Below are 9,149 nucleotides of genomic sequence, written 5' to 3'. Positions count from 1 at the left end.
GGCCTGGTGACCCCCGGAAAGGGCAGCGTGATAACGAGAGGAAGGGCCTTCTTACTGTGCCTCCTAATTTTCTTTGAGCTGGGTGCTCCAATTCTCAAAAATGCCTCTGCCTGACTTAAGTCTGCTGTTTCTTGCTGACTTGTGCTGACCTCTGTCAGCCTCAGAGCTTTAACAAGGCACAGTTAATGGCCTAGTCCCTGGCTTCCAGGCTGGCCTGGCCGGCCCGTCTCTGGGGCCTGAGCGTTGCATGGCTTTCCTTGGGGGCGGCTGGGCCTCTTGGAGGCATGGAGGGCATGTTGGCCTGGGGCCCTGGCTGGAGGTGGGTGTGGGTCCCGGTGGCCATTGGCCGTCACAGCTCTGGCTGCCAAACAGGAAGAGCAGCGGAAAAAGCTCCAAACAAACAAAACTCCTCCAAACACCCAGCCCCTCCTCCTCCCCTGCCCCTCCCACTTCCAGCTCCAAGCTCCACCCACATCATCCTCTACCTCCAGGATGGCATCCTTGGGGTCAACTACACAGTCCCCTGCCTCTCCACCCTTACAGAGGACCCGATGTGACCCTCTCCCGGCCTCCATTCAGAGCCAAACCACCTAAGGGCTCAGGCCTCCCAGGAATCAGGACGCCTGGTGGTGGGCGGAATTTTCATTCTCTCTGGGGATGTTCGGGTACCTGGGCAGTCTCCAAACCCCTCCTGGAGGTACTGACAACAAACTCGCTTCGGGTTTCAGGTGGGGCGCAAGCGTGGGTGACCCCCAGCTGGAGACAGCATCAGGACACTGTGCCTCTGGGGTTCTGGAGGCCGGTCCTGGTTGGTCCTTACATGGTCCAGGGACGGAGATCTCAGTGCCCCTCCCTCCACCCGTGTCTCCCTCCTTCGCCCCAATCTCCTGTAACTGGTGACAGGATGGAATCCTGATCCCCCCCGGAGGCAGAGAAGCAGGGGGCACTGTCTGGCCAGAGGTGGGGCTTCGGGGGAGGGGGTGGGGGAGGTGTGGGCGGGACTGTCTGAATGTCCGAAAGGCCCCTGAAATCGGTCCCCCAAGAAGCAAAGGGGAGTTTCTCATTTTCTCTGCTTCTTCCTTTCCTTCTGTTTCTCTATGTCACTCCCTCCCAACCTCTGATCTGTCTCCTTCTTTCTCATCCACCTCTTCTCTCTTGTCTCCCTGTCTACCCATTGCACTCAGAGTGTCCTGCCCACTCAGGGCCCGGGCCCAGGGCTCCTTCCCCTCTCGGAGCCCCCGCAGCCTGCCTAGGTGGCCTTGTGGGAATGGCATCCATGTGTCACAGTTTCAGCGTCTCCTCCATGTGCTCTGCTCCGCACTTGGCCTGAGGGTTGGCCTGTCGAGCAGGCGGGCCTGGGATCACTCAGAACAGCAACGCATAGTTCCTGGATGAATGTTCCAGTGAACTTATCTCAGCCCGGCTGGGGCTCTGGGGCGGGATGTGGCTCTTGGGGAGACAGGCAGGGACTCTCCATGTGGGGAAGAATCTTAGTCTCACTCCAGGGCATGATGGGAGGCCCGGCGACCCCTCTAGAAAGACTTCCTAGATGATCCTGTTCAGGTTCCTGCTATCTCTCTTCCTCTCTCCTAAATGCACATCCACATCTAGGCTCACTGGGTCAGGACCCTCTGGCCCGATGAGGTGAGAAACTCCCACCTAATTCCTCTGGGCTGTCCCTTTGAGCAGGCCTGTTCTGAGGCCGCAGGAGGGAGGTTCTGCCCAGTGGCCAAGTCTCAGGAATGGGGAGACCATGTAAGCCTCCTCCACATGCCAAGCAGGCCATGGGGACCCGGGAGAGGCACTGAGATGTCTGAGGGCGTCTGGGATACAGGGATACATCTCCAGAGGGGGCAGGTATCAATGACGCCGAGGAGTTCAGAGGAGCAGTGACCGCCTCGGGGGCCCAGGGAAGCTGCATTCAAGGAGTTTCATTACTTTGCATAGTGTTTCAGTGGCTCCCCGTGTGTTATGGGATAAAGTCTGGAAGATTCCTTGGGATCCTTTGCTCCTACTCTCCTTCTTCTCCGGGTCTCATCACCTCCATACCTTCCTTCTCTCCACAGCCCCTGCTGATTTCCACCCCACCACTCTGGCCCTATTTCCCTGAACCTGCTGAGTGATGTCATGAGTCCGTGTTGGAGAGCACAGGCTTGGAACACTTCCATCATCGTGTGTGATGCCACCGGACCCTGCTGCCCTGCCAAGTAGGCATCGGAGACGGGTCAGGAGGCTGTGAGACTCCCGCAGGCTGTGAGGTGGTTCGGGATATGCCAGCAGGGCCGCATGGTGGTGGCAGAGCTCTGGACCCGGGGACGGCAACGCTGGTTTCTAGTCTGGGCTCTACCACGCGCCAGCTGTGTGGTTCCGGGGCCAAATGTTCGGCCTCTCTGGGCTTCAGTGGCTGTAAACTTCGATTGTACAATCCACCTGCATGATTGCCGTTTTTTTTTTTTTTAATTTAATTTTTTATTTTCTAAAATTTACATCCAAATTAGTTAGCATATAGTTTGCTGTTTTTTTAATTAAAAAAAATTTGGGGGGCACCTGGGTGGCTCAGGCGGTTAAGCGTCCGGCTCAGGTCATGATCTCACAGTGCGTGGGTTCGAGCCCCGCATCGGGCTCGGTGCTGACAGCTCGGAGCCTGGAGCCTTGCTTTGGATTCTGTGTCTCCCTCGCTCTCTGCCCCTCCCCCACTCATGCTCTGTCTCTCTTTCTCTCTCTCAAAAATAAATAAATACACGTTAAAAAAAATTAAAAAAAAATTGTTTTTGTCTCCAATTGGGCTCAGCAAATGTTCCTCAAACTGTTGTCACATCCTTTGCCATGCCAGGTGAAGCGAGGTCCTTGGCCGAGCAGCGTGCTGGAGAGGTCAGGCAGTTGTGGGTATTCTATAATGAGGGCAGGCCTCGGGGGCCAGAGAGAGGTGAGCACAGGCTAATTACACTTTCCTGTCTTCATAGCACTTAACCCAATTTGTAATTATTTGTTGTTGGTTGTTTACCTGTGCCTCTCCTAGGAAGCTCTGTGAACGCGGGGACGGTGTGGTGGTTTAGTCCCTCGGTGTCCCAGTGCCCGGCACAGTGCCTCGCATGTAGTGGGTGCTTGATGGCCATTTATTTCTGGAATGAGTAAAAGGCCACCCTTCCGCACAGGGCACTTGTTGTACTGAATTGCAACACAGGGCACGATGTAAAGAGCTTTGGGTGGTGTAGAGTGACAGACCCCAGGTGGGTTGTGGAGGAAAGTCAGGATGGGGAGACACCCCCAATTCTGGAAGCTGGCTCTGGGGCCCCTGCTCTCCGGGACCTGGCTGCCTCCTTGCCGGGCTGAGCTGGGCCGATGGGGATGGGCCCATGGCTCATGTTGGGTTCTCTGCCCGGGGTTTCACACATACCACCACGGGTGACCCGCAGAGGCCTGGCATCTTGTTCCCTTGGGTCCCACTCAGCATCGGGTAGGAACTCTGAGGCCCTCCTGCCGCGGCCAAATGCCTTAGGTGGGTGAGAAGATTGATGGTCTTCCCTGCAAAAGAAAGAGGAAGGAAGAGGCCTCTCTGAGCTGGTCAGGCATGCATTTGGGGCAGGGCTGGGACCAAGCCATAAGCTCCCCAGTCCCTCCCTCACTGTAGGACCTGAGGGTAGGACATATGGGGGAGGTTCCCCTGGTCCAGAGGTAGGATAGGCCCGGCCTACCTGGGGAACCCCAGCCCATGCCTGGCTGTGTGGGTGCTGGGTTTCTGCCAGTGGTGTTTCAGCCTTGTTGCCAGGCCTGCTTCTGGGTGGAGAGGAGCAGGAAAAAGAATTGCACAAAGGGAAGCTGGTGGGAGGGCCCTGCTTCCTCCATGGTTCACTGCCTCCCAAGGAGGGCCAAGGGGCCCCTGGGTTCCCTGGGAAAGACCACACCCTCTCATCTGCTGTCTGCTGCCCCCAGCAGCAGGGGTCTTGGTGGCCTCCCCTCGCTCTCCATGTCTCCCACTGTGCCTGGCCCTGGTCCTTCCAACAACCCTGTCTGCTCTGAGCCTTGCTCAGCCACCCAGCCAGCTCTAGGTCCGCCTGCTCCCTCCCTGTAGGAAGTCTCCCCAAATGGCCCCCTCACTTGCCCTCTGAGCCAGGAGCTCTCAAAAGCAGCCTTCATGATGGCAGGACTTTGCTTTGTTCATTGCTCTAGCATCAGCGGCACATAGTAGGTGTGCAAGAAATAGTTGTTGAATTAACGCACAGTGTGCCCTCTTATTATTTAGCACTTGTTTCTACAGCCCACTTAGGTAAAGGTTTCTTCCCTCCCCCAGGCCCCCACCGCCAGTAGACAGGGTCTGGAACCCTGTCTCTTCTCTATTCTGTCCCTGTGCTGCCCCTACCCCCCCAACTCCTGCCAAGTCTTGGTCACTGAAGAAACCAGCCAATTCTATCCACCCCTCCTGCTGTGCCTTCACTCAGGGAATGTGTTCTGCGTCTCTCCCGGGTGCCTGGGTCTCTGCTGAGCAGTGGGGCGAATACAGGCAGGGTGATGACTTGGGTGTTCTCCCCACATTCCGGGTCCCTGCAGCCTCCCCGTCTAGTGCTTTCTGAACTCTGGAATCTCTTTCCGTTTAGCCCCTGCCTCCGGGCTTGCTGCCCGGCTGTTTCCAGCCTCCTCACCCTTTCATTCCTGGCACCGTGCACGCAGTATTTAGGAGGTGTCCCCCTCCCTGAGGCTGCTTTCAGAGAGGAACAAAGAGGGACTGGAAGGCTGGGGTGGCTGACAAAGGCAGGGTGGGGGAGGGGGGAGGGCATCTGGAGCCGCCTATTTGTGAGCCCAAACTACTCCCTGAGCTTCGGCGGCTGCTTTATCTGCCCTGATAATAGACCGAAACTGTGTCCGGCTCTCTGTTGAGCGATCAGTGCCCGGCCTCTGTGAGCCTGCCAGGATGGCGGCAGCTCACGGTGGTGCTGGGCACTGTGCCCGCTGACACAGGCCAGCCAGTCCTGGAAAGGCACAGCCGGGCCAGCCAGCCACCAGCTTGCACACCACCCCACATGTGGGGCTGCCCCCTCATCCAGGGGTCCTCAGGGCCTTTCAGGGCACACAGGAGGAGGGATCTTGAGAACGGAAGCCTGAGCTATGGTGGTTGGTTCATTCATCTCTGTATCCCCCGTACTGAGCACAGTGGGAGCTCGGCGGTTGAACTTGACGCACTCAGCATCCACGTGCCCCCAGTTGCGTCTTCATGCTGACTGGAGTCTTAGTCTCTGGGTTAGATCCCGAGGTTGTGGCAGAAGCTGGGAGGAGGTGGGGCTGGGATGGTGCGAGAAGAGCTGGGGTTGTATGGTTAGCTGGAGGAGGAGGGGGGGTGGGTGGAGGAGCAGAGGGAGCGGGGTGCAGGGCTGGGCCAGTGAAGTGACTGTGGTGGGTAGCAGGGGGTACTCCAGACAGGGCGCCCAGCCAGGGCCACTGGCTGGAGCAGGGCGGCCAGTGGGAATCCGATGACCTCAGCTCCTCTCTGACCACGGCTGCGTCCTGAGCGGGCAAACAGCACAAGGCAGACGTGGGGACTAATGAGTGTTTTCGAGCGGAGCGATTCCACTATGTGGGGTTTATCTTCCTGGGTCATCATTCTGCCGTCTGCACTTAGCAGGGTAATAGCAGCCTGGGCTGGGGCTCCTGCCCACCCGCTGGCCCCGGGGCCCTGCAAACAGATGGCAGCAGATGAGGGGCAGGAAGGCTGGAGCGGCAGGCCCAGCCCCACCCTGCTTCCTAGCTCAGATCACTGCAGGTGTGGGGGGGCCACTAGCCTCACGGGGTGGCTCCCCTCACGTCAGGGGCTCGCGGCTGCCCAGATCCAGGGACCCTCACAGATACCCACAGCCCCTCCCAGTTCTTGCCCCTGCCCAAGCCCACAGAGACCCCCTTGCTAGTCTCTGCGGCCCCTCAACCACCCTTCTCCTGCACCATGCTGAATCCTTTATGCTCAGGAAGCTGCAAAGGGAGAGGCTGGTACCGTGGACCCAGTCCCCCTGCCCTCCCTCCCCGCCCCCCCCCCCTCCACCCCGGGGAGGCACAGTGCTTCATCCACATGGCTTTTCTAAACCCCCATGACCACCCATGTGGTAGGAGTGATTTCCAGATTGCGTTGACGATGCTGAGGCTCTAGGAGGTGAAGTGACTTGTCCAAGATCACCTGGTGTGGCAGGCAGCAAGATGCTCTGCCCCAAATATGTCTGTGCTAACTTCTGGAGTTTGCTGTCATGATTAAGTCAAGGGGCTTGAGATGGGGAGATTATCCTGAACTATCTGGGTGGGCGCAGGGTCATCACAAGGGTCTTTCTAATGCGAAGAGGGGGGGCAGAAGGATGGGGCAGTGAGACCGCCTCGTCTGGCCATTGCCTTCGAGAGGAAGGGCCAAGGAAGTGGGTGGCCTGTGGAGGCTAGAAAAGAACGAGGAAATGTTCTTCCTCTAGCACTTTCTGCAGGGGCACAGCCCTCTTTGTGCCTTGATTTTAGCCCATTTCATTCCATTTTGGAACTCTGACCTTGAAACTGTGAGCTAATGAAATTCTGTTGTTTGAAGCCTTCAAATTCATGGTGATTTATTTGTTACAACAGCAACAGGAAACCAACACGCCCAACTCGTGGCCGAGCTAGGATCTGCACCCAGGACTCAGCCTCCACTGCCTTCCACCTTCCGCGTCTGATGAGTAAGCTCCAGGCCGCCTCTCTTCCCTCCTGCCCCCGCCCTCATGCTCTGAACTGGAAGCTGGGCCCACGACTTGCCACGTGAAAACCACTGATGGGTGGAGGGGTGGGTGGGAGGGAAGGGTCAAAACTGGGACCAAGGCTGGATTTCAGGAGCTCTCCTCCTCCTCGGATCCCAGCCTCCTCTTCCTGTCTCTCCCCGACTGCGGGGCTCAGGAGTTCTTAGAAACATGCCTACGGTGGCCCATTTTGTGTGTGTGGGGGGGAGTCGAGTAAGGCAGGGCACGGCTAGCTGTGAGGATGGGGGTGTGCAGGGGCTACAGTGTTAAAACAGACCTGGTCTCTGCCCTTAGGGCACAGCCAGCCTCTCTGCTTCTGCTTCGTGTGCCTTCTCCATCCTGGGTGCTGGTCCTTTGAAGCGAGGGGTGGGTGGCATGGGAGGGGGTGTGTGAGAGGGGGTGTCTGTGAGTCCATCTCAAGGCAGTGGGGAGATATCTGTGTGTCTGGGTACCCGGCTGTAGGAGGATCTATGGCCCTCCCCTCTGGTGCGTGTGGGGCATCTCTTGGATCCTGTGGGCCCTTCTGGGCAGTATGTCTGTTCAGCCCCTGAGTGTGTGAATGTGGGAGTGGGCAAGCACTCGCGCCCCTGGTGGGAGGGCGTGTCTCCTCACACCTCATGTGTGTGAGTGATTGTGTGACTGTGCAAGTGTGTGAACATGTGTCTCTGGCGCCCCCGTGGGAGGGTGTGAACGTATGAGTGTATCTATCACACTGATGTGAGGTGTGGGAACAGGTGTGAGCATCGACTCACGCCTCCGTGCAAGCATGTAAGTGTGCAAGTGTGTGAGCGTGCCTACTCGCGTTCTGCACGTGAGCGTGGACTTGTGAGAGTGTGAGCGCGTCTGCTCGCACCCGCGTACGAGCAAGTGAACGCGTAAGTGTGCGATGGCACCCAGCTGTCCCCGTGTGGACGTGTACGTGTGCGAGCGCATACCCGCTCACGTCCCTTGTAAATGGGTGAGTGTGCAATCATGCAAGGGTGTCTCTCTATGAGTGTGAGTGTGTGGCCATGCAAGTGTGTGGACGTGTGTCTACTCACACGCCCACGTGAGGGTGTGAGTGGATCTATTCCCACTTCCGTTTATGAGTGAACGTGGGTGTGTGGGTGCGCACACGTGGGTGTGCATGAGCATGTGAGTGTGCGAGTGTGTGCTCCCCCAGCCCAGCTCCCTGCACCCCGCCAACGTTGCCTCACCCCTGTGACACAGCCACTAATGACTGTTTGCCATTGTCTGTGTGGTGGTGGCATCGCCCGCACTAATGACAGTCTCCCCTGTCTAATGACCTGGCTTCTGCCCCACCATTTAGGAGCCACAGGAGCCCTCAGCCTGTGGCCAGAGAGATGTTGACGAGCTCAACACATTCCCCATCGGGTGTCCACGGGGGGTGGGGAGGAGCTCACATCCCACCCTCCCCCGCAGCCCTCCGGTGCCCAGTGTGGGCTGGGACCTGCGGCTGGCGGATGGCATTCGGATGGCACTCCCGGGCGGGCGGGAAGCTCCAGGTCTGGGCCCCGCCCTCTGTCGCTGGCGGGGCTGGGCGGCTCCCTGAGGCCCCTCTCCCACCCGCCAGGTGCCCTGGAACTCTGGCAGCCTGACCTGCATCAGCTCCCACAGACGGGAGCCTGCCTCCCCCCACACAACCCCCACGCCCTCCTCGCTTCCCCAAATGCGAATGGTGTCTCTGAGCGGGCTTGGCTGTGCCCAAGAGGCTCCGGTCCGGGGCCGCCCCTGGAGGGTGAGGGGAGCTGGGCGGCCCAGGAGTTCACAGGGTCCAGGGCAAGCCACCCTGGTGGCTGAAGCCTCCTTTGCTGACCCCACAGATCCATCTGCTATGGTTGAAATGAAATTCAAATAGCCTTTTGGACTGGATGAGGGAGCCGGGGAGGGGCCGCTGGTGGCTTTCTGCGAACCCGCCACAATTCGTTCATACTCTCCTCCAGCTTTGCACCTGCTCCGTCCTACGGAGGGTTCTAACTTACGGGTCTGCCTGCTCCCGCCGTAAGTTTCTGTGCAGAAGCAGATGAGCTTCGCACTCTGCCGGGGTCAGTGGGGCCCCACTGATGGTTTTCCGGGTTAATGAATGCACCCCCTGAACTGGCCGTGTCACCTTGAAGTGACCTGCAGCGATCTCCTCTGCAAAATGGGGACGCGACGGTGCCTGCTTCGGGCTGGTTTACGCATGTCAACTCCGGTCTTGACCACCTTCTCTAAGTGTTCTTATTATTGTACCCATTTTATAGAGGAGGGATCCGAGGTCCAGAGCACTCAAGTCCACACAACTAGCAAGTGCTAGGGCGCAGATTCAATACCAGGCCAGGCTGTCCTTACATCTTACTGCAGACCTAGGGGTGGTGGTGGTGGGGACACAGCATGAGCACTCAGCTTGGCTCCAGCAGCCAGGAAGGGAGAACC

General features: G+C 58.4%; 1 long non-coding RNA gene across 2 annotated transcripts; it reads right to left on the bottom strand.

The window, feature by feature from the left end:
• Window positions 1-3,095: 3,095 nt before the first annotated feature.
• LOC109249162 (uncharacterized) lies at window positions 3,096-3,802 on the bottom strand. Of its 2 annotated transcripts, XR_002072466.2 has the most exons (3): window positions 3,696-3,802; window positions 3,398-3,525; window positions 3,096-3,122 (listed from the first exon to the last, which is right to left on the bottom strand). It is a non-coding gene; the product is annotated as an uncharacterized LOC109249162 (long non-coding RNA). The 2 variants fall into 2 exon arrangements; XR_002072465.2 differs by having other exon boundaries at window positions 3,096-3,525.
• Window positions 3,803-9,149: the final 5,347 nt, after the last annotated feature.

The sequence above is a fragment of the Panthera pardus genome, unplaced genomic scaffold (assembly GCF_024362965.1).
Source record: "Panthera pardus isolate Hobbes unplaced genomic scaffold, ASM2436296v1 HiC_scaffold_6, whole genome shotgun sequence".
In the NCBI taxonomy this organism is placed as follows: domain Eukaryota; kingdom Metazoa; phylum Chordata; class Mammalia; order Carnivora; family Felidae; genus Panthera; species Panthera pardus.
This window is presented reverse-complemented; position numbering and strand designations above follow the sequence as displayed.